Genomic DNA, 24,571 nt, shown 5'->3' with positions numbered 1-24,571 from the left:
AAAAAAAAAAAAGAAGCTATATTAGGCTCAGGTGCACAGGAGTCGCTGAGAACAACAAACATATCCAGTAAGCTTGTTGTGATATTAGATGGGAGGCTAACATCTAGGTGTCAGTACCTTAACAATGAAACTGAGCAAAGCATTAATTCATGATGTAACAAACTATTACACACACACACACACACACACACACACACACACACACACACACACACAAAGACAGATAGGTAAATGCATTTGTGATTTCTAGTGTAGCCATGCCCTACTGGCTTCATGCTGTGCTTCCTCCAAACACTAAAAATGTTACAAGGGTGACCTAGTGGTTTGCACATTTGCCTCGCACCTCCAGGGGTTGGGGGTTCACATCCCACCTCCGCCCTGTGTGTGCAGAGCTTGTATGTTCTCACCATGCTTCAGGGGTTTTCTCTGGGTACTTTAGTTTCCTCCCCATTCCAAACACATGTGTTGTATTGGCATCTCCAGACTGTATAGACGCTCTTGTTCATTTCACACATGTGAAAGAGTTTCTCAAATCCACCCCAGTGAAATAATCTTGATAACTGTACTTGTTCTTGTTTATAAATGTTATTCCTTATAGTTTAGAACTGTCATTTATGAAGCAGACTATAAGTTATATTACTCACTAATTTGATTATTAACTGGTTGAGACATGGGAACTGTGCATGTGCAAAAAACCAAAACTTATTATCATCCCAGATAAATAGCTGTTCACTGTGCTCCTGATACATTGCGTAGACAAGCCTGGAATTCCAGCTGCTCTTGTACCGACCTCATCAATATTGCATTGATGCTCTGCTCCTGCTGGTGGGCTCCACTGCCATTATTAATTTAGTCTTGTTTTTATTTCTTTTCCACCTCTTGCTGTTTAGCTACTCACGTCACAAACTTCAGCCTCACTTGAGCAGAGCGCGAAATGCATATACAAACAGTCAAGCATTTGATATATGGTATGTCTTTCCATTGTCCGGAGAGACGGAGGTATTTGTTGAGGAAGAATGGCTTTTTAAAAAAAATATTTACATCCACCAATGCCTTCTGCAGATGCTGCATATTTCAAAGCAAAGACACTAGTTTTATGTGGAAAACTTTATGGTGGGGAGGAGTGTCCATACTTCAATGTACTCAAGTATTTAAAAGTAAAATATTTATCTTGTTCAGGCTTCTGGTGGATGTGGTAGAGCGCTGGGCACAAGCAGGGAATACACTCTGGATGGGACATAAGTCCATCCCAGTGACTAAATACTGATTATTCATTCTCAGTCTCACAGGCTCAAAGTTAGGAGACCTTCCAAGGTCATGGAACGAAAGTATTATTTAATGTTTAGCACTTTAATATTCACATGTGAATACTGTGGAAGTCTAGGAGAACATTGCCTTTTTGCATGGTGTAAGTGTCTGCAGATACAGATCAGTGATGTATTAAAGGACAAAACAATATAAAATGTATTCCTGTGATGCTGAAGCATCCAGAGCAGCTTTCTGCCTATTTTGCCTGAACACTGTTCGCCCAAAAAGATATCCCCTCAATTGGTGGTGGAGGGCGCTATCAAACATGTCTAAAAGATCACTCCAAAATCTCCCATAAGTGTTTGTTTGGGCTGAGATTTGGTAAGTGCGAAGACCGTAGTGTATGATTTTCAGCTTCATCAAACTATTCAGTGAGTCCTTGCACCTTGTGGACTGGGGTGGGATCATCCTGCGAGTCAGCACTCCCTATCAGGATAAAAAAGTTTCATTATAGAATAAAGGTGATACGTTAGAATGACTTTGTATTGTGTTTCAGTGACGCTTTGCTCTACAAGGACAAGTGAACACAACCATACCAGCAAAATGCCTACATCATAAAAAACACTTTTTTCCTTTCATTTGCTACCCATCTATATGTGTACATAACTAAAGCGGCTAGATAAGAGAGCTAATCTTTCCCTGTTAGTTTCACACAAGAGAAGATTATACCACTATGCTTAGATGCTGAAAAACAACAACAACAACCACAACAACAATACAAACTGACAACAAAATGATGCTGTAAGTGAGAGAAGTGAAGGATGACAGAGCAGCATCCTCATGCAGCGTGTCTTCACAACGGTAGCAAACTAATTACATTACATACCATTTTAAGGTCAGTGCTGCCCCTTGTGGCTGTGGCCCATTCATCAATGTCAGTTCCTAATCATAAATAAACTGTGGACAGAATTTTCTAATGCAGGATGCAGATAGCTGTAACCAGTCAGTAAGGGCAGAAAGGACAGAATCCAGTTCTCACTGCACTCGCAGAAAGGATGTGTTAATATCCTACACACTTTTTGTGTTATTACTATTTCAACACATGCTGTGTTAAATTATCCATTAAATGTGTTTTTAAAAAAAACAACATTTCACACGAGTGATCAACACAACATGTTTTAAATTATCGTCCAATCACGTTGCGGACTGCGCTGCAGCGTCATCATCCAACTCTGAACTCGCCTCAAAGTCAATGTTTGTTGCTCAGAGTCAGAGTCCTGAGGCGAGGAAACCAAATGACCACATGTAAGTTAGCGTTCATCACTACTTAGAGTTAACGCTGCTGAAAATGCCCGGCCGAGTTTGTGATATTTAGACAGGGAGCTCTCGAAAACGTATTCATTGGACAACAGTAACTCAGCAAGTGATATTTAACTTTACCTATCACAATGGCTCCAAAAGTAAATATCATGTACTGCTTCCTCAGTGTTGGCGTTACACTACTAGTGAAATATGGGCTGAGGTTATTCTATAATTCTCTGGCTCTGCATCTTATCTGAGGTTCTGAGAGTTAGGGTTAGCTAGCTGGATGCTGTCACCAATCACAGTAGGGATGAGTGATGCTAACCTAGACGCTCACCTGAGTTGATAACATTACTTTAGCATACAGCTCGCGGTAATGTTAGACATTCCTGTTCCCTTTTTGAAAGTTAACGTTAGCGTAGCATTACAGCTGTTCACCATGATGTAATCAGAGAGCGGGTTAACGTTAACGACATTTAGCAAGTGTTTTGGGCGAGGCAAGCTGTAGTAATTAGCATTAGGAGGATGGGTTAGAGCCGTGTTTCTTCATGTATTGGGTGAATGTTAATGCTGGTTAACAGGTGCAGACAGTCAGTGGCTAACAGAACTTAGCTGACCCAGTAATGTCGAGGCCAAAGGTTCTTCACAAGGTTAACGTGACAGAAAGACAGGATGGGGTTTAGGTTGTAATTCTTTCCACTATCGCTGTAATGTTGATTGACTTAATTAGGTCGTGCAAAAAAAATGGGCGGTGATGTGCAAAAGGCTGGAAAATAAATATTATCTAGTCAGCTAGATTTTCCTGGTGAGTCTACAGCGCCATTTTATTCATCAGGAGAGTGGAGGCCACATTCCAAAATTACACAATTTGGGATTCTGTAACGAAATTTCTCAGTTGAAGCCCAAAAGGCAAAAATAACACACAACATGTGGTAAATGTACTAACACACTGATTGTGTTAAAAGCACAAAATGTGCTGTCCTTAATTAGACACGCAGGTGTGTTAAAAATGAACACTTGATGTGTTATTTTTAACACATCTGTTTTAAGAGTGTGGAAAATCACTCTCCAGTCAATATTCATTCAGGTCAGTTGAAACATGCTTTCTAACATGATTTCTCAAAGAATAGTGGCTTGTGCTTGATGTTAGAGTTAGACAGGGGCGTAACTTGGCCTGGGCATTTTTTCTTTCGCCACAAATAATTCTCAATTCACAAATAATTAAAAGCTATATCAATTATGAGTTCCATATGAGCATGGCACAAGGACAGCTAATGTACTTTGCATAGTCATGCCTCTCCTTTGCTAATAACACCAAACTAGCCTAGTCTTGTGTTAAATAGTGAAAAAAGTTTGACGTTTTATCGGTCTGGCAGTCCTGCAAACAGTGATAACACCTGAGGCAAGTTTTATGATAAATCCAACTTTGTGTCCAAGTTTCAAATTTTTTAAGCAATTAGCCCTCACATGCAAGAAAAAAATGCATGGAAACAGTCTGTTTATAAGTATGTTTTTGGATTAATCTGGGCTGAGCCCCGGATAATTAACAGTCCAGCTAATGCCACTGGAGTTAGATCATCCGATGGGACAAATAATGACATGACATCACAACAGTGTTTAGCAAATGTTGTGTACTGATGTGTCAGTTGTGAATGTGTCAGGCACTCACATTTTCTTCAAGCCATAATTATTAATTAATTAATTAATTATACCACAACGCTGCTGAATTTTTATCAACACCCCAAAACCACACTGAAGTTATTCTCCTATAACGGCATGCTTCAGAGTGTTTTATTCCTCTTATACAACAGCAATGATTAAATTACCTTACAGTGCCCTCCACTAATATTGGCACCCTTGGTAATATGAGCAAAGAAGGCTGTGAAAAATCGTCTTTATTGTGATTTTTTTTTTTTTAACAAAAGATCAAAAGGTTAAACAATAAAGACAATTTTTCACAGCCTTCTTTGCTCATATTTACCAAGGGTGCCAATATTAGTGGACACTACATGTACATTTTTGTCCACAAAACAAGTTAGCTACTGTTATCATTTCCATTTTAGCAGCTATAAACAGTTGTTCCCTCATCTTTTTCTCTATTTCCGTTATTGAAAGTTATTTCAATTGAAAAAGACTGTAGAAAGTGATGGAAAACAGGTGCAGCTTTACCTCTGACTGCTACAAAGCACTGACACTGGAGTCTCCTTCCATAAATAATAAATAAATATCTCTTCACAGAAAGCTCCATTTATTATTAGGTTGACATTATGAGGAGCATCCCATTCGTTACTAGGTTGACAAGTCCCTGTGAATTATCTGTTACTATAGAAACGATAATTTATTAGAGGAAAAAAAATTAATCAACACCTTCTGACCAATCAGAATCAAGTTTTCAACAATAATAACTACAACCTCTCTGTACCACTGATAGTGGTTGAACATGATTTCATTTTTTTTTGTCCATAAAAAATAGCAGTCTCTCTAGCTATGCTTCACTGACACAAATTTGAGAACCATGGTACTTTAAAATGAACTAATTTTAAAGTACAGTTATATATATATATTTTAGTAATGTGCTGAATATGGACACACATCTGTTGTTAATGTTTTGTTATTTTATTAAAAGTTCCTAAGACAGTTAGACTCATAGGGCAAGCTTAGAAGAAATTTGCCACATACAGCATTTCTCAGATAAGGGATTGTGTGACTAGCTATTAATATTGAAGCGATATTTTTGCTGCTATTTTCTATTTTTAAATATATACAGATTTGATCAATCACATTACAGTGTCATGGATCATTATTAACGTCTTTAAAATGGCCATAATGTGCAAAGGTGTCCAGATTGGATTTCTGCAAATGATGGCAGACACAAAAATACCAAAACAGGCTTTTTTATAGAGGACTTCATTCGGTTGCTTTATTGATTTATCATGGCAGTATATGCACTTTAAGCTAGATATTATCAGATATTTAAAAATAGGATTCAAATTTTTATCCGGTCAAAAAAAAATCAGTGTATTTTCTCCCTGTGGGTTTCCTCTGGGTTCTCTGGTTTCCTCCCATCTCTCACATACATCATGTAGTTAAGATAAACTGTCCCTTGGTGTGATGTGTGCATGGTGCACTGCAATGGACAGGCGTCCCCATGTCCAGTGTTCCTGGGATAGACTCTGGAGCCACCATGACCCTACCCAGCATAAAACGCTTACTGGACACTTAGCTTTAAAAATTCACAACACTAGATCATCTCCTCACAGTTTAGAGATCTACATGTACATGTACAAAATTCCAGGAGATGCAGAACCAGAATCATTCACAGTAATAATTGAGAATTATTCAAAACTCTTTACAGGACATATGTAAGCATTACAGCCACGAAAATTACATTAAACCAAACTCCCTCTTAACTCACAGAGACAATTAAGTTGTTCTTATTAAATAAAATAAAATAAGTTGTGTTTACCCTTAACGGCTACCATGTAGGTATTTCTCAAGATTGTAGCGGGATTACAGGACAGTTTATTTTGTTTCCCCAGAAATAGCTCATCATGCTAATATGCTAAAATGAAATTTCTGTGAAATCAGCTGTGTAAGGATTAGCTGACACTTACGATGAAAGGGTGAAAGTACCTTCTAGTCCCACAGAATCAGAAAGAAACACTATATTTACAGCCATTGCAGCAGTTTAATTTATTATTAAGATGGATACAGCATTCATTTGTAAATTGTATCTTAAATGTTTATTTTGTCTTCGGTAGTATATATAGAGTGTCCCAAAATTCTCTATCTAAAGGGGACTATGTTTGCCAGCACCACGTTGTTTGTGCCTTCTCATCCACTTCTCGGTTGGTCCGCAACACTTACAGTCTTTTTTAACTTATTATTAAATTTGGCAACAGTGTCATTTGTGATGTGCTTGCCATGTTTCCTGTTAAAGTCAGCCATGAAAATGATTTCAATATGTTCTTTTTTGTCCAAGGCATTCTTAAAGGCTATATGATAAGAAAAACAAACAAACAACAACAAAAAAACAACAATATAGCTAAGAGTGCCAAATTGTGGAAGAAATTTTGCTGAAAAGCGTTCATTTTCCCTATGGAGACTTTTGGGATACTCTGTAGAAGTAAGTAACAAGCAAACTATGGAGTAGAACAGTAGCATGTTCTCCAGGATTCTTCAATAAGGTCTGCCTGCAGATCACTGATCTACCATTCTACTAGCTCACAGTGGTCACATAGCTGGACTTTGCTGGTTATTTATCTGGGCAACTAGCTGATAGTTGGAAGCCTGGAAGCCTGGAAGCCATGGAAGCCTGCTGGTGAAATCCCTACTGAATATTAATATTATAGCTAAAGTTATGGCTAATGTGTTAAAATATTAAAATACATCTTGTACCATGATAAAAGTTGATATACACTTGAAAGACAACATTCTCTTAGCTACTTCTGTTGGCAGTCATATGGGAGTGATCTTTATAGCTAAGTAAAACCACCTGAAATCAGGCACACTTGAGGTTCTTAAGTGTACTTTGCTGCAAAATCAGAAATATTAAAGACACCCAGCAAGATATGAAGGAGAACTGAGCTACTCACAAGGAATGGGAACAACCGCCTGGATGACAAGAAGATGGAATCCTCCAGTGTAAAGCGGATAATTCAATCACATCAATCTCTCATTCATAGTTTACTACTTAGCAAAGGAAAGGCAGTTATGTGCAGGACAGAGGCAGAGAAAGGAAAGGAGGAAGGCCTTTAGTTTCAGCCCAAATAATGAAATCAGCAGTCTTTGAGTTATTGCATTGCGTTGCGCATCAAGTATCTTCAGCTTCCAGCTGCCTATAATCCATTTCTTTTGATCAGACATATGCACCAAGCATGCAAGTTGGACAAAAATGATACTTTTTCTAATTACAGCACTGGTGAATTGTGATTAGTCTGTATAAAAACCTCTGGTACACTCACAGCATGCCGTGGATGTTTCTGTAGTTTAAGTGTTTGCAGGATACATTCTGGACCATGAAGCACAAGGAAGACCTTGTTAGTTCAATTATTATAGAGTTATGAAGACCTGGGATGCCTGGCTAATTGCTTGTCCAGTTTGACAGCTCAAATATTTGGTGTGGGCACTGTGATCTCGAGTTAATTAGCCGATTTACGAAGAGCCTTTGTCCTGTTGCCAGCCTTTTAGAATTGGGTTCTTCAGCCTTAATAAAAAAAAATCCAAAACAAACAAACAAAAACCCAATCACAGCTAGCTTAGGACTAGTTCTGAGTTTAATACAAGACTTCATAAGTAAAAACCAATATAATATGTTTTTGTAAGGTGTTGAGATGTCAGAACAGCTCCGGTGCGCATTGGTATAGATTCTACAAGTCTCTGGAGCTGTACTGTGGTGATGAACACCATCCTTTCAAAAGATATTCCCTCAATTTTGATGATGATGATGGAGGACTCTGTCTCCAAAATCTCCCATAAGTGTTCAGCTGGGTTGAGTTTATTGACTGTGATAGCCATAGTGTATAATTTCCATCATTTTCATCCTCATCAATCCACTCAGTGATCCCTTGTGCCCTGGTGATGGGGCTGGGCCACCATGAAAGAGGCTATTCCCATCAGTATAGAAATGTTCCCTCATAGGATAAAGGTGATCAGTCGGAAGAACATTATTGATTGCAGTGACCCTTTTTTCAAATTTGACCTAATCCATGCTAACAAAATACCTCCACATTGTGAGAGAGCTACCAGACTTTTCCAGAATACAGGTCAAGCATTCAGATTTTCTTGGTGATTGAGGTTAACTGGGCCTGATCGTTATTTTTTTAGTGTAGGATGTCAATTGCTTCTCTGTATCATGCAGTACACCTGTCTGGAAGCATCTGCCCTTGTTATTTTTCTTTGGTTTGTCCCTTAGTGGGAACCCTTAAAGGTTTTATGTCAAACGCTACAATGGGATCGCCCTATGAAAGAAATCTCCAAGCAGGCTAGTAGTCCTTTATGAAGCTACGGTCCACTAACTATTCAAAGACCCCTTGAATAACCCTTGTTTTTTTCCTGACAGGTCTTGTCTTGTAAAAAAGGCTCTTCCTGTGAATGTAGACAGTTCTTGGCCATGTTTAATGATGAAAAGCGCCAGACTCTAGATGTCTGGCTTGAAAGACTACTGGATAGTGGTGTTCAGATGGTTGGGAGAGAGAAGAAATGGCATCCTTCCCACCAAGATAGCAGAGCCAATTATGATGTCTTTGGCTGCTCTCATAAATGGCTGTAGCATTAGTGGGGTCTGAACGATCTCCTGGCTTTAGGGCGAACACTTAAACAGTTACACCACTGGGTGGATTTCAAGAAACATATTGTAGCTGCATTTTAGTACTGACAATGATAATGATAATCTGTTTAATTTAAGTTATTGGCATATTTAAACAGTTTTCTGCAGTTATCTTTCATGCCTGGACACATGAATCCAAGGATCCTTCTAAAGATCCTGTAGCCACATGACTTTGTATCATGTTACACTGTGACATTCATATACATTATAATATGATCTAAAACGTGTCCCCTGTTCAAGCCTGTGTGCATCTACAATAACACTTTCAGTTGTTTTGCTGTCTCATCCAGTGTGTATTCCCGATTCGTTCCCAGTGTTCCTGGGAGAGGTCCCGGGTCCACCACGCCCCTAACCAGGATAAAACTGTTATTAAGATGAATTAATAAAATGAATGCATTTGCATACTGTTGTATGTATTTGAGTAAGGTAAAAACTTCAGTAGACATTTTCAGAAATACCAAATCAAGCAAAAAGGTTTTAAAAGCATTACATTTGTCCTGCGGGTCTGTTCTATCCGTTGTAGCTCTTGGCACTACAAACTCCTCAGTGCTTCATGAGTTGCTTCAGAATAACAGATGTTGGAAATATAGCCTATTACCAAACTGGCTGCAGGAATCACAGCATTCTCTAATCTAAGACTTTAATTTTTAATGTCAGTTGGCTTTTCTCAGCTGTGTTGTCTTACCTAAACATTTCATGCACAATTAATAACATACCCCACCCACTCATAACCAACATCACAGCCGTTCTTGATAAACATCCCATCCTTATATGATATTAAAGTCATTCAATTATAGATGCTTTTTTTGGCTTGTGAACCTTATTGAGCTTTCATTTGTTAAATAAGTATTTAAATACTCAGTGTAGCAAAGTACTTTGCTGGGGTGTCAAAATTTGAACATGTTTCATGTCGGCCTCAATTTTCATGGTAAATTCACTTTAAAACCGATCTGGTTTTCATCAGTTTTGACTTACTGTACGCGATATTTGTTTTTGGTGTCCTACGAAAGACCACTGTCCGATAATTACACACTTCTGAATACAGAATTCTCAGAGGGTGATTTACGAATCATTGAGATTAAGAAACGATATAGGTCATTACATTCAGTGAAAGCCTAAAACGTGTCACATTATCAGAATTCTTAGGTATCACGTTACGTATTGCTTTTCTTCCCGAGGCTGATGAGTCATACCATGCTAATTCCAGGTGTTTGGGGAATATCACTTTATTCTAATTTCATTTAAGAAATGCTATTATTAGAAATCTCCTCTGCTTCTTGGGGATGTGACTCACTTCCTTGACCTTTTAAATTATTAGCCTATGCCCATACTGAACTCCAAATCTGGCTGAACCTCATTTGCTTCTGAACCATATTAAGCTTTTTATAGGGATGCAGATGTCACCTGTGAACATCTGCATTTGAGCTTCAGTGATGGATCAGGTAAGAATCACAGCCATATAAAGTGTGCATGTATGATCACATGTGTGGTTATATGTGGTGGTTATGAAATAAAAAGCACTAATATGTGAAACTATATTTCTACACACATCATGTGCAGTTGTTTATAATTTAACCATTTTGAAGTTAACCATAGGTTAATTGGAACACTCTTAAAATATAACAAGTGGAGAGAGCAAAAGTGAAGGGATATAATGGATGCATGATTGGACGCATTAAACACCCCACACCTGCTGTTAAATAATGCATTGATGGGTTTTTATGCACATTAAATGGTGTTTTCATGAAGCATCTTAATAAGCAGGGGAATAAATCATGAAATATAAAACGTTACTTAGGCCCACTACAAATTATACAATATAATTTTAAAGATTGCTGTTGATATATATATATTTTTTAATCAAACCCTGTGTTATGCTGCTATTGCAAGAAATCAGTTACAAAATGATATTTACCTTGTAGTGATGGTTTTTCTGTTGTTTTTTATATATATATATATATATATATATATATATATATTTTTTACTAATCTGTTTTTACTGAATTTTACCAAATATTTTAATGAATTGTAAAAATATTGAAGATTTCTAAACCCTGTTATTGTTGTTACTGAATGAATTATAGAGTGTTATTTATGCTAACATCTTAAACATATAGTGAATTTTACTTGTCTACTGGATTCATACAATATTATAATATGCTGACTATGAATTTGGAGAAGATTTATTTTCAAGGCCTGCTATTGAAATGTGATGTATTGATGTTGAGAATAAGTTTATAAATAAATTATGTGGTAAACAAGTAATTGTGGATGTTGGGGCCTTGAGCAATGCCCTTAACTCTCTCTGCTCCAGGGGCGCTGTATCAGGGCTGACCTTGCACTTTGACCCAGCTTCCTAACAAGCTGGGATATGCAAAGAAAAGAATTTCACTGTGCTGTAATGTGTATATATAACAACTAAAAGCTTCTTCTTCTACGTAAAGGCTGAAGCAATTAAATTGTGTGTCCCAAATGATCAGACATGTCATAACAATGTTTTCATCCCGTCCTGCCTCGCACCTTCAGAGCTGGGGGTTCGATTCCCGCCTACACTTTGTATGCATGGAGTTTCCATGTTGTCCTTGTGCTTCGGGGGTTTCCACTGGGTACTCCGGTTACCTCCCCCAGTCCACAGAATTTAGGAGTAGATTTGCAAATGAAGTTTATAATAGTAATCCTTGTGTAGAAGGATCCATGTGTATATATGTATAATATATAACATACTTTTTTTTTTTCTATTTAGTTCTTTTTTGTTTCTTTTTTTGGGGTTTGTGCAATTCTCTCTCTCTTTTTTTTTTGGGGGGGGGGGGGATTTTTGGGACTGTTTGTATCACCACTGTAAATAAACACACTGTACATAAACATCATTGCACCGAGGTGCTATTGTGGCTGAGCCATCATTTCTTATGCACAGAGCCCTTACCAACACGCCTCATCACACATGCACTGTAGGCTGATTGGCATCTCGAAAATTGCCTCCCCCTCCCCCCTGGTCCAGGGTGTCCCCGAGTGCCCCGGGGTATTCTCCAGGCTCCCCGCGACCCTGTGTAAGCTTTGCTGTACAGAATACAGAAGGATGGATTTTCCCTTCAAATCTAAGTAGTGAACAGGTTGAGGATTTCACAAATGCATCATGTGTTGGGGTATTTGTTTTTATTAACAACTTAAAAAAAAAATAAAACTTAAAAATTAAAAAAAAATTTGAATTTAAAAAGGATGATTACATTTAAATCACGTTGATATTAATGCATTATATTATGCAAATGAGACCACATCCCTTTCCAGTCATTTGCATATTGTTGAAGATGAGATAAGCAACTACAAAGCCAAATCTGTAATGTCATTATGCAGCAAATCTAATCATTTGTGCATGCACCTTAATTAAAACATGACACCCCTTAGTGTGCTCTTGGTCTCTTTTGCCTTCTTTAAACCTGGACTGGTATTTTACACTTATGGGAAACTGGACATCCTATTAAAGGGCCTGTGTAGTCCTGCCCCCTGCACTCCCCCACCCCTGCTTTAAATGCGCTCGTCCAGTAGCATGTGTTCAGCCGAGCTCCTTCTCCTCTCTCTCATCTCTCCTCTCCTCTCCTCTCCTCTCCTCTTCTCTTCTCCTCTCCGGTACAAGCGGCGGGTCCCGGTGGTAACATGGTGCGAGGATCAGGGCGGCACTGAGGCACTTCATAAGGACACCGCGACAAAGAAACAAAACAAAACCCAAGCTTTGCACAGATCAGCACGCCGAGGAGGAATCCAGTCGTAGTCGGACGCGGTGAGTAACCGAGGCACTGAGGCTTCCTCTTCATCTGCAGTATTGATATCGGTGTTAAATTGTTAACGACGGCGCGCGCCTCCCTTCTGCTCTGTTGTGTTTGCGCTGGGTTTCTGTGCTGTTTTTGAATAAGCACCATCCTCTACGAGCTCTGTAACGCGCTGGATAAGTGCTATTTTCTGCCCTACTCAGCAGTCCTGGTGAAGAAAATCAATCAGTAAATAAAACGTCCCAGTGATGTTGCACCAGTGTAACCCTCACTGTAGCCTGTAGTCTCAGATAAGAAGATTAGGGGTGGAGGTTGCTTCATGTTGAGCTCACTTGATCCCACTGACCACTAATTTGTGAATGAAACATTCCCTTGCAGAAAGATGATATGGAGAGGTAATATTTCACCTGATCGTATGTTTTCCCACGTTATTATGTGAATCACAGGAAATGAACAGGTGGATTTCACCATGTAATGCCCTGAGTTTCATCCTTTTATTGATTGATTGATTGATCTAAAGTAAGGGGTTTGTCATGGTGAGGGTTGTGGGGGATCTGGAGTCTATCCCAGAGGCAGGAATACACCCTTGATGGGATTCCAGTCCATCACATGGCACCACACACACACACACACACACACACACACACACACAAAAGGGCGTAGGTTTGATTTTAACATCAGTTGGGACATAAAACAACACATGGCTATTTAAAGCTTTCATTTCAAACACACATACACGGATGAACCATACAGTACATCAGCCTAACATATATCACAGTACTGAATCTCACTACTAACATATCACCACATCATCGTTTGACCTCACCTGTCACCCTGCCTGTCCACCTGCCTCTCTTCCTGCTCTGTCTGAGATACGACCCGGCAGGACTGCTTCTGTCACCTGACCTGACAAAATAACACATTGATGCATGTCACATGAACACTGAGGAAAAACATGTATGGCTTAGTTAAGTAGTATTATTGCCATTATTGTTCACGCTACACATTAGAAATTGTGAAAATCTTTTAAGTGACTTGCACTTTGACTTGTTGTGAAGTAGCTCCTAGTGTGTGTGTGTGTGTGTGTGTGTGTGTGTGTGTGTGTGTGTGTTTGGCAGTTAGGCTAATTTGAGTCAGGATGGTGGCCAAAAAAGAGAGGTTGGCATTAGGAGCAAAGTATACACAAAGTCAAAGTATACACACACACACACACACACACACACACACACATACACACACAAACTAACGTTTAGGCTTGCCCGTCATCCTGGAAATACGGGATTGTCACGCATTTAAAAAAATGCACTGTCCCTGAATCAGTATGAGAGACGGTTGATTTGTCCTGTATTTTCGTGCACAGAACAGAACTGTTGGTATAAGGACGGTGTCTTCCTGCCTGTCTTGGCCAGGACGCTCGTGTAAAATGATTCTTAATCTCAGTGAGACTTTTCCTGGTTAAATAAAGGTTGAATAAATTTTTAAAAATGAAAATCACAAGACACCGACAAACAACAGTAATTTTTTTATATATATATATATATATATAATATATATATATATAAATGCATTTTAATTGTTTGATCAAAATGGTTGCTAGGGACAATTCAGTAGTCGCTGGATATTGGTAGGGACATGTCCCTAGCATCCCTAATACATCAGACACCCCTGCACAAACACACACACACACACACACACACACACACACACACACACACACACTCTCTTACAGTAGCTTAACCAAGCTGACTACAAGTGTGTTTTTACGATCTGGGAGGAAACCAGAGAACCCAGAGAGAACATTTCCCTGAAAATGCGACTTCAAGTTAAACACATGCGGGTCATCATGTGAATAATATGTGTTCAGGTGTGAAAATGAATGAATCATGTAAACATCACATGAAAATAAAACCTAACGTGCTATATTCGAAAAACATGAAATATAACGTGTCTAAAAAGCATGTGTGCATTTCACATGTGAATCATGTGAAAATTCAGGTTCGGTGTGACTTTTCTGTAAAGGTTGTGGACTAAACGAAAGGTTAGCAGGAATGAAATACTGAGTTTTGTTGTTTGTTTGTTAGTTTTTAATTAAAAAACACGAATGTGTGTACTGGTTCAGAATTATGTTATCATTAATTAATGCTTCAAATGTTGTACAAATACACACAAATAAACCAGAAGTAAGTAATGTTTTCTCAAAATAGCTTCAAGATTTAGAAGTCAATAACCCACTATTAACGTATGTAAATATGCTAAGCAAACCCAGCAGTATGTCTGTATGGTGTTGACTACAGAAATGGTTTTCAAAGTGGGGTTAGCGAAGCATAGCTGGATGATCTGCGACTTGATTGAATGGGTTTAATCCAAACCTCCATAACTCAAAAACAAGTAACCTGTAAATAACGTCAGCTTGGACCTAGTGTGTTCCGTTGGTGGAAAGTTTAGAAATAGAAAAGCTCTATGGCTCCAATGAATAGAGGGAATATTACTGTACACGTTTAATGTTCATGAAATAAATCTATACTGTGTGGGTCGAATAATTTATCTGACAGTTAAAGGGGTCCCTGGGTGCAAAAGGTCTGAGAACCGCTGGATTAAGTATATTATACATTGTGTTGACTTATTTTTTTTCCCTTTTCATTTGAAATGCGCATTAAGCAGGGAAAGCAAAAGCTCTACCGAAATATGACTCTCCCGCCCCCATCTCCACCCAGTCCTAGCTCCAACCACAAGCATACTCAGTCGGTCCTTCCTGAGGTTGGCAGACACCAGGGTGACAGACAGGCAACATCCAGTGCACAAATTACACTTTGTATATCTTATTGAACAACACTGACCATCGCTATAGGATCATTATACTATGATTTAAGCTGAAACTGTGACTAGAACACTTTATTTGATCCTTACTGCAGCACACAAGCAGGAACAACATGTTTTAGACGACCTGATCTCATAAAAAATTTGAACCAAAAATTTGGATTAAATTGAACAATATGAAAGGATTTTGTCCAATTTCATACAAAAGTCATACATGCTAACAACTTCTCTAATGCTAACCTTAACTTTTGTTAGTGTTAAAATTATGGTAATATTAATTTTTTTTTTGTTTTTTGGATAAACAAGAAACATCATATTTCTCTGCTAAAAATTAGACAACCTGATGCCTTGATACAAAATAGACTAAATCTTGTTGCTTGACTGTATTTCTTCAGCCAAATCTAGTTTTGAGTATCTGTGGAAGAAAACATCAGTGCATAATTTGATGCATAATGATGCAGACCTCTGCCCTGGTTACTGTTTAGTGCATTCAGATCCTTTAAGCAATCAATCTCTTGCATGTCTCTGACATAACCATAATGGATTGCAGATGCATTATCGGGTAAATGGGTGAAGGCAATGTGGTTGGATTTCGTTTGACTTCATATGACGTTATAACCGTGATAACTCCGGCCCTGATCCTAATCGTTGTAACTTTTTATAAAAATGGTAGAACGAACACAAACCTGCGCACACTTACTTCAGTGTGAAATTGCTGATAATTCTTTAGACATGTTATATAGCTATTTTTAAATAACTGCCAAATGAATGCTGTAATTACAAAAATATTAATGTCAACGTGATTCTGTAGGAGTCGTTCATTGGATGTACTGTATGTCATTCACACAAAATGCAAAGTGAAATCTACACATGTATTCTGTACCCTCTTTATACATTTTGTAAAGCAAAGATGCCTTTAAATATAATGAAATTAAAAGTTTCCATATTATATATTGAACAGTAAATAGTTAAATGACCAATAGGAGAAAAAAAATGAATCAAAACCTTCATAAATGATCTTAGGTAGTTTTCTAAGGAACTTGGAGGGTAGGTTCTCCACGCTTCTTGGAGAACTTGCTTCAGTTCTTCTGTCCCTGCCAGGGCAAATCCCACATGGTTTAATAATTGTTTTTTATTTTTTTTTAAAACCAGAAACACTTCGATGCTGGATTGGTATTAATGGACTCAATGTGTGCCAAGAAAACATTTCCCATACCATTACACCATCACTACCAGCCTGAAATGTTGACACTTGGCAGGTTGGGTACATGGATTCACTTCTGACCCTACCATTTGTATATCACAGCAGAAATCGATATTCAACAGGCCAGGTGACATATTTTTTCCAATCTCCATCTGTTTAGTTTTGACGATCCTATGCACACTGTAGCCTTAGAGTCCTGTTCTTGGCAGACTTGAGATGCTTTCTGAATCACCACAGCTGTAAAGAGTAGTTATTTGAGTATACTGTAGCCTTCTTGTCAGCTCGAATCAGTCTTTTCATTCTCCTTTGACCTGTCACATCAGCAAGACATTTCTGCACACAGAACTGCTTCTCACTAGATGTTTTTTATTTTGTTTTTCTCACCATCCTGTAAAAACTCCATAGGCTGTTGTCAGTGGAAATCCAAGGAGGCCAACAGTTTCTGAAATGCACAAACAATCCTGTCTGGCACCTGCAACCATGCCATGGTCAAAGTCACCGAGATCGCGTTTTTCCTCATTCTGAAGTTTGATGTGAAAAATACCTGAAGCTCGACCTATATCTGAATGTTTTTATGCATTGTACACCTTCCTCATGATTAGCTGATTAAAAGGTGTTCCTAATAAAGTGGCTGGTGAGTGTATAAGAAGAATTGTGGAAGTAACTGCACTGAACTTTAGTAACAATAGTTAGATAGCAAAATTATATAGCAAAAATGAAGTGTACTAAACAAAGAAACAGGACGTTCTGAGCAAAAGTCCTTCATGAGCTGTGCAAGCAAAGTGCTTCTGAGGCTGTAGGAGGTGAATCGGTATTTTAAAAAATTGATGATCTAATAGCTGTTTGTTGTCACAATATATTTGCACTTTGTGTGTCTCATCTGCCTGCATGTTGTCCTTTGAGGAGTCAGTCTAGTGAAGTGAAGGTAGAGCAAATCGAAGATGACAGTAATTCGGGGGTTGCAGTATTGGCATGGAGCCCATTAACAGCATCATTTTACATCACGGGATCCTGCAGTAGATGCATGAAGCATTTGTTCCATGTGGCATGAATCTCCCTTTGGGGCTTTTCCTCAGACTCGGACTCCTTTCAAGAGTCTCACTGAGCTCATTGTTTTTCTTCCTAATTCCCCTTGTGATACCTTTCACCAGCCTGTTTATAAGGTGCACGATACAATAGTGTAATTCCGGCATTTGGAGTATTTCAGACTTCGATATGAAGATGAAATACTGGATATTATTCTACTTTAGACAACCTGAAATTAGACGACTTGACAGTCTGATCGCTTATGACTGTGTTTATTTACTCAAATCTAGTTTTGAGGAACTGTTGAAAAAGCATCAGCGGGTAATTTGATGCGGACCTCTACCCCGTTACCATTTCAGGCTTTTAAATCCTCTAAGCAATCAGTCTCTTAAGGAACCACCATGCCTTCCTCAACCATGATTGCGGATGCATATCGTATTCTGGGATGCGATTGGGTGGATGTGGGCTTTACCACCAACCGAGAGCCTCTCACTTGCTCTCTCCAAAGACTCCATAACACTGGTCTCAGCCGTCCATTAGAGTACTGACAGGAAGGCAATTATTCTCAGTGCCTGTGGTTTATTCTGATGAACTCTCTGTGTTGCCGTAAGAAAAAAAATATGTAGACTCAAAGCTGGGAGGAAAATAGGAATTTTGTTTTGTTTTGGGAACATTAATGAAACCCAGATTTCAAGTGTGCTCTATATTTAAATACAATGGAAGGATTTTATTACTAATGCGTCGGGGCACACATGTACAAATAGAACATCTGATGCTACATGGAGCTGATCATTACTCATGTTGTGGGCTATATTGCTATTCTGTGATTATTTATGTGTGAGGTCAGGTTTAATACTTGCTTAGCAAGATTGTATTGTTTTAGCTAGCAGTACATCGTTCACACGATGGTGTTCAGGCATTAGTTGTTGTGCTGTGGATTCTAGTGAGTCAGATGCCCTGCTTTCTGTATATTTGAAGGGCATTTCACAGGCACATGAGGGATTAAAAGCACCTCTCATGCTCGACCAGAGGAAGGTGATTTCAGGGATGGTTTGACCAGCAGGAAGTAATAGTGGGTAGTGATGAGCTGGGAAAGATTAGAAAAACAAATTCTGCTTTCAATTATGCAAAGGGTTCAGAAGATACAGAGCGAGATCATTCTTTGTACAAATGCAGAGAATGAAAATCAATTTATCGGCGTGCTGAGCCATTTTCCAAATGGAAACGGCGTAAATGAACAATGCAAAGTATCCTCTCAAGTCAGTCTTGGCCGTCCCCGCTGATTGAGTAAAATGCGAAAAAGGAATATTGATTACCACATCTGACCGTGCATATCTATAGTGCTTTAGAAAAAGTCAAGGGGATTGACTGTATTAGCTATGACAGCTTCCCTATTTGAAGGAGTTTTAATGCAAAATAATAAATTGTCATAAAAATGAGACCTCAGTAAGATGCCACATTATTTAGCAGAAATAAAACAGAGGATGATAGCATGGTGGCACAGTGAGTAGTGTTGCTGCCGCAGAGCTCCAGGTTCCCCAGTTTCATCCTGAGCTTGGATTACTGTCTTTGTGGAGTTTTTACATGTTCCCCCTACGTCTGTATGGGTTTCCTCCGGTTTCCTCCTACCTCCAAAAAACATGCATGCAGGTGGATTTGGATATGATAAATTCCCCCTAGGTGTGAATATGTGTGTTTATGGTCCCCTTGAACAGATGTGTTCCAAGGATAGACTCTGGATTCAACATGACCCTGACCAGGATAAGCGCTTGCTGAAGATGGACGAATATAGATTGTGTACATAAAGAGAATGTCTTCAAGTATCATGATATGACATTTTTGTCATATCACCCTCTTGTCATTTTTTGCTTGTCATAAATGCACAGATTCTATTTCTTATATGCACTTAGAGGCACTTTGTGACCCAAAGTCAGTCCTTAGGCATGACTGGCTAAATTTCTATTACACACACAGAAGGAAAATGAACAGAAGCTGAGATCAACCATGCATGTAGCTGTACTATAGTTATAGTGTAGCTGCATTTCCCTAAAGGACAGCTTTAATGTAGAGTAACTTGAAGGGGTCCCCCCCCCCCCCATAATTCTCATGTCAAAAAGAGAACACAAATAAAAAGAGAAATGCAAAGGAATACATATAGTGTATATAATGTGTGCTGTTATAGGAAAATCAAGCACAGTCTTTTTTTTTATTATTACTTTCTCTTATTACTCTCTTTTATAGCACATCAATTTGCTTGTGATTACATTTATTTTTTATTAAGGACATAATGTCAATTTATATGTATATTTATTGTTGTTGAACGTGCAAAAAACTAGTTAGTTCCCGTTATCACTTAAGTGTTGACGATGGAAACTCCTTCCAAAAATGTTGTATAAACATCTTCCTACAGAAACCTTCACTATATCAGTGATTATTTGTTTTCTTTGCTAAATAGCAATAAATAAATAAAGAATTAAATACAATGGAAAAAAGGTATAGCATATATATATATATATATATATATATATATATATATATATATATAATATAATATAATATAATATAATATAATATAATCAACAAGGGCACAAAAGGTGGAAAAAAATCCAAAGAAAATATGATATTGCAAAACAGTTTTTTGTTTGCACTGTCTAAAGATTTTTGCCACCCAGTGAGCCGTCATGTTTGATCACATAACACATGAGTATGAAGCATTTACAGACAAGTGTTTCACATAGTTAGTCAGAATGTGACGAACGAAACTATAAAAGACATAATCAGTGCAATGGAGAACAAAAATGCTCATGGAGGAAAAGAGGGCATTGTACTGTACACGCTCGAAGTTGATCAAAATAATTGTGACGTGGAACATGTGATCGCAGACGTGGGGATTATGAGAGAGGCTTCCTGCGCAGAGGCTGTCTACTGTACTGCACAATAACGGTTAAGGGGAAAATCTTGCTGAGAGGGCAATTTGTATTCTGATGAAAGAGGATGTGTATTTTTAGAACCCTCCTCATCCAGACAGGAAATGGGATAGCGGGCTCCATAATGTTTCATATAAAATACTTTCTCAAATATTTTCCTTTCCCTAGTGTTGCATGCCGTTTCCCAAGCCCTTGGGTTGGATATTTTACACTTCTGTACAGAGTAGGAACACAGTGGGTATTATTGTTTCTATAATAAGCATTTGACTCTTGCTGGGTTATTCACTGTAAAGCTGAACATTTTGATTTAGGCTAGGTAAAAACAAATCTTATTTCCTTCATTTACAAAATGCAGAAATACGTAGTTGTGTTTCATACAAGGATCACAAAGAGCAAACAACATACTTGTTATTTTTCACATTTATTAAAGGGAGCCTCCATGTTCAGTTTCTATGCTTAATTTCATGACCTCTTTGAACTAAAATTAGACATTGTGTTCTATCTCAAAATAAAAAGCACATTAACTGCACTTATTTCCAAAAGTGACCATGATGGCCTCCTGAATCATTCAGCTCTCTCTCTCTCACACACACACGCTCTCTCTCTCTCTCTCACTCTCACTCTCTCTCTCTCTCTCTCTCTCTCTCTCACTCTCTCTCTCTCTCTCTCTCTTGCCTGTTCTCTTATCGACTGAATAACTGTTTGTCATTAAGCTCATTCCGATTTCAGCACTTGCTGAGCACGTTTGCTTGCTTCTCTTCAGAAACATGATTGAAAACAGGACAAGAAGGTTCAAAGGCTAAAATAGCTGGAGTCTGAGTGCTCCTTTTAAGGAGGATGGAGTTACAGACGGACGGGAAGTAATCAGCTGTGTACGCCAGCGGGCGAAAAAAATACTGCCTCGGATTTGTGCTGCAGTGGGTGAGAAATGTTCTGTGTGAGCCGGTTTATTTGATTTGTACAGCCTTTATTGGATTTTTATGCACTTTGCATTTATATTGCATCATGTTGCAAACTTTCTAAATTCTAAATGGTCTCTATGTCTCTAAATGTTCTTTAAAAGTTTTGTATTTAAAATAGACCAAACAAAAAAAAAGCTATAATTACTAAGCGAAGGAACTTTATATATTTACTTTTATATATACTTTTGATTAAGTTGTTTAAATACCTGGCAGAGGACAAGTAAGGAATCAAACATATAACATTCTGTTATAGGAAAATGGTCAACGATGTGATCGATTAGTTTCCAATAACGGCATGTCCTGAAGTGTTTTATTCCTCTTATACCTCAGCTATTTGACTACAAACACATAATACTTTTCTTTTCAGTCTGCAGTTACATTTAATGTTGTGTACCGCCTGCAAAATAGGGTTGTTTATGTTATTACTGAAGATATAGCAGCTATTAAATAGTTGTTCCCTCACAAGGTTCTCTTTTGTATTTCTCTTTGTGTTCATAATACAAAAACGTAGCTTGTCGTACTGCAGAGAAACCAGAAAGAGCAAAATTGTCTGACACTTACAGATGATGGAAAACCTACTGTTACAAAGTGTAGACACTTGAGGCTCCTTCCAAAAATGTTATATAAACATATTTATACAGAACTACACAGTAAACAGTCATACTTTTTATTTGTATAATAACGGCAAGTTTTGCGTGTTTATTATTAGGCTTAGATTATGTACATTTTCATCGTACAAGTCAATGTGAATGAACCTTTACTATAGAAATGATTATTTATTAGGGCACTAATGTAAACTGCACTACTGTAAGAGCCGTGTTATAGAAAATTATACCTTCACCGGTGCTTGGTATATACATGATTATAAATATGACCACAGTGTATCTGGGCCACTTCTTAATTTATGTGCTTCTATCATAACTTCTATCATAACTCTTCATTTCACTCTGTGGAGAGCGTGACTGCCACCTCAGTTGTGCTTCTTCAGGTGTGAGGAAAAAGTGTTTTTTGTCAGACCGCCATGGCTCGAGGCGATGTTAGTGTGTCAGACCAGGGGCGGGGTGGCCCTGCGAGTCCGTCCTGTAGGGGCTGGGCACCGGAGTTTCGTTTAAATAAGAGCCTGGGGAAGTGAGAGGTCTGTTGTCCTTGACCTGTGTACCACTTGCCCCCAGCACATGAGGTACGCTAGAGAGTCCTCTGAGTCTGCCAAGCCTTTTGTGTAGAGAATTCAAAACGGAAAGGAATACGCTGATTCCACAGCTGAGATTAGATGCTGTGATTGTGCTGATTGTGGATTGGATTTCAATCTCAACAGAAGTAAACAAGGTGATTTAAGCACAGCTGTCCATCATCAACAAATATCTTTAATGTTTCCTTGAAAAATATGACAGAGTTGCAATGGGTTAATGGAATAATTCAAGGAATTGAAAAAACAACAAGAACAAAATGTAAGTTCAGGTACATCGTCACAGGCTGAGTCATACAGCGCTGGACTTGGAAAAAACAATTGGACTGCTCTTTACTGATAAATTGTTCTGACTGAAATAGTGGTGAGTCAGAACCGCTCACCCTGCCTCAGAGCTTACCTCTTCAGCTGTACACGGACTACGTTAATGATAAAATGAAAAAGGCTTATTGATGAAATGATAAATAACTGCCACACATGCGTTGTGTTGCCTTTTACTGTGACATGACATACCCAAGAGAACAAATGAAGCTTCTGCAGAAGACAGCCATCATCCATTACTTTGCGTAATTTGCTTGTGCTTATGGCAATATGGCATATTAGAATCTTCAGGTATAAAACTATTTACTTTTTTTTTTTTTTTTTTAACATAGGATTGTGTGCACAGCTATTTCTATTGCCACATCTAAGTAAAAAAAAAGTTGCTGTATTACTGTTATTGACTGGCAGATGGTTTGCGAGCTGATTGCCGATAAACTTGATCAGCTGCCTCACTAATAAGATCAGCATTGCTGCGGAATGCTGATTGTGTCCTAATTGCAAGCTGGTACATTGAGAGCTGTCAGCTAAATACTAATCAGTGGAATTTACACCTGCAAAACTCCAAAAGCAGATAACGAGAGAGAATTCCTCACAAATTTCCTGTCATCTTCGCTCATTTTGGCTACTTGGCTAATGATGCAGTCAAGAGTATTATCATTTATGAATACTGTTTAGAAATGCTGTCACAAATCAAGTTAGTTCCTTGCTTATGTGGCTAGCATTAGTATAGATTATGAACTTGGCTCGTAGTAGACTAGTGTTGGCGGTGAAGAGTATGAATGTTTATAAATATGACTTGGAAATCCTGTTAGCTTATTTTAGCTACTTGGCTTGAGTGAGGATGATGAACATTATTGAATACTAAAAAGCTCCTGTCACAAATCCTGTCAGGTTAGCTCATGCAAGCTACTTAACATTAGCGAAGATTATGACTTTAAATCATGTTAGTGAAGATTATTAACATTTCTAAATATTGCTTAGAAATTCTGACAGAATAGTTAATGTTAGGTTGTAGGTTAGCCTTAGCAGTGAGAATTGCAAACTTTTATGAATAAAAAGCAGGAATAAACATCCTGTTAGAAATCCAGTCAGGTTACCTCATGCTAACTATCTGACTAGCATTAACAGTGTACACTATGGACGTTTATGAATATGACAAAATTATTCTCAGAAATTCTGTCAGGCTAGGTCATTTTAGCTAACTGGCTAAGATATTTGTGAAGATATAGTTATGAGCTATATGAATCATATCAAATCTGATCTTCCTCCTTACTGGAGGGCTTCCATATATAGATTCAGCAACACACATACTGAGACCTGCTGTCATTTAGGCTACATAAATAGACAATTTAAAGGGCAAACAAAGAGACTGGATGCAATGACTCAGGCCTTTGGCAAATATACAGTCCCCTTTGAAAGAATGGGAAGGATAAAGCCAATTTGTTTGTTTTTTGCTATACACTGAAGACATGTGGGTGTGAGGTCA

At 38.2% G+C, this 24,571-nt stretch overlaps 1 protein-coding gene across 2 annotated transcripts in view; it reads left to right on the top strand.

The window, feature by feature from the left end:
* The first annotated feature begins 12,157 nt into the window (after window positions 1–12,157).
* The window catches only part of hpca (hippocalcin), a 41,418-nt gene continuing 29,004 nt past the window's right edge, over window positions 12,158–24,571 (top strand). Inside the window, exon 1 of one of the 2 annotated variants that reach the window (XM_053612585.1) lies at window positions 12,158–12,653. The gene's annotated coding sequence lies outside the window, so the exon portion shown is untranslated. Of the gene's footprint in view, window positions 12,654–20,349; window positions 21,538–24,571 lie in introns of those variants that run through there. The other variant, XM_053612586.1, reaches the window with a different exon arrangement.

This window comes from Ictalurus furcatus, chromosome 24 (genome assembly GCF_023375685.1).
Source record: "Ictalurus furcatus strain D&B chromosome 24, Billie_1.0, whole genome shotgun sequence".
NCBI lineage: Eukaryota > Metazoa > Chordata > Actinopteri > Siluriformes > Ictaluridae > Ictalurus > Ictalurus furcatus.
The sequence above is the reverse complement of the archived record's forward strand: the minus strand, read 5'-3'. Positions and strand labels throughout refer to the sequence as shown.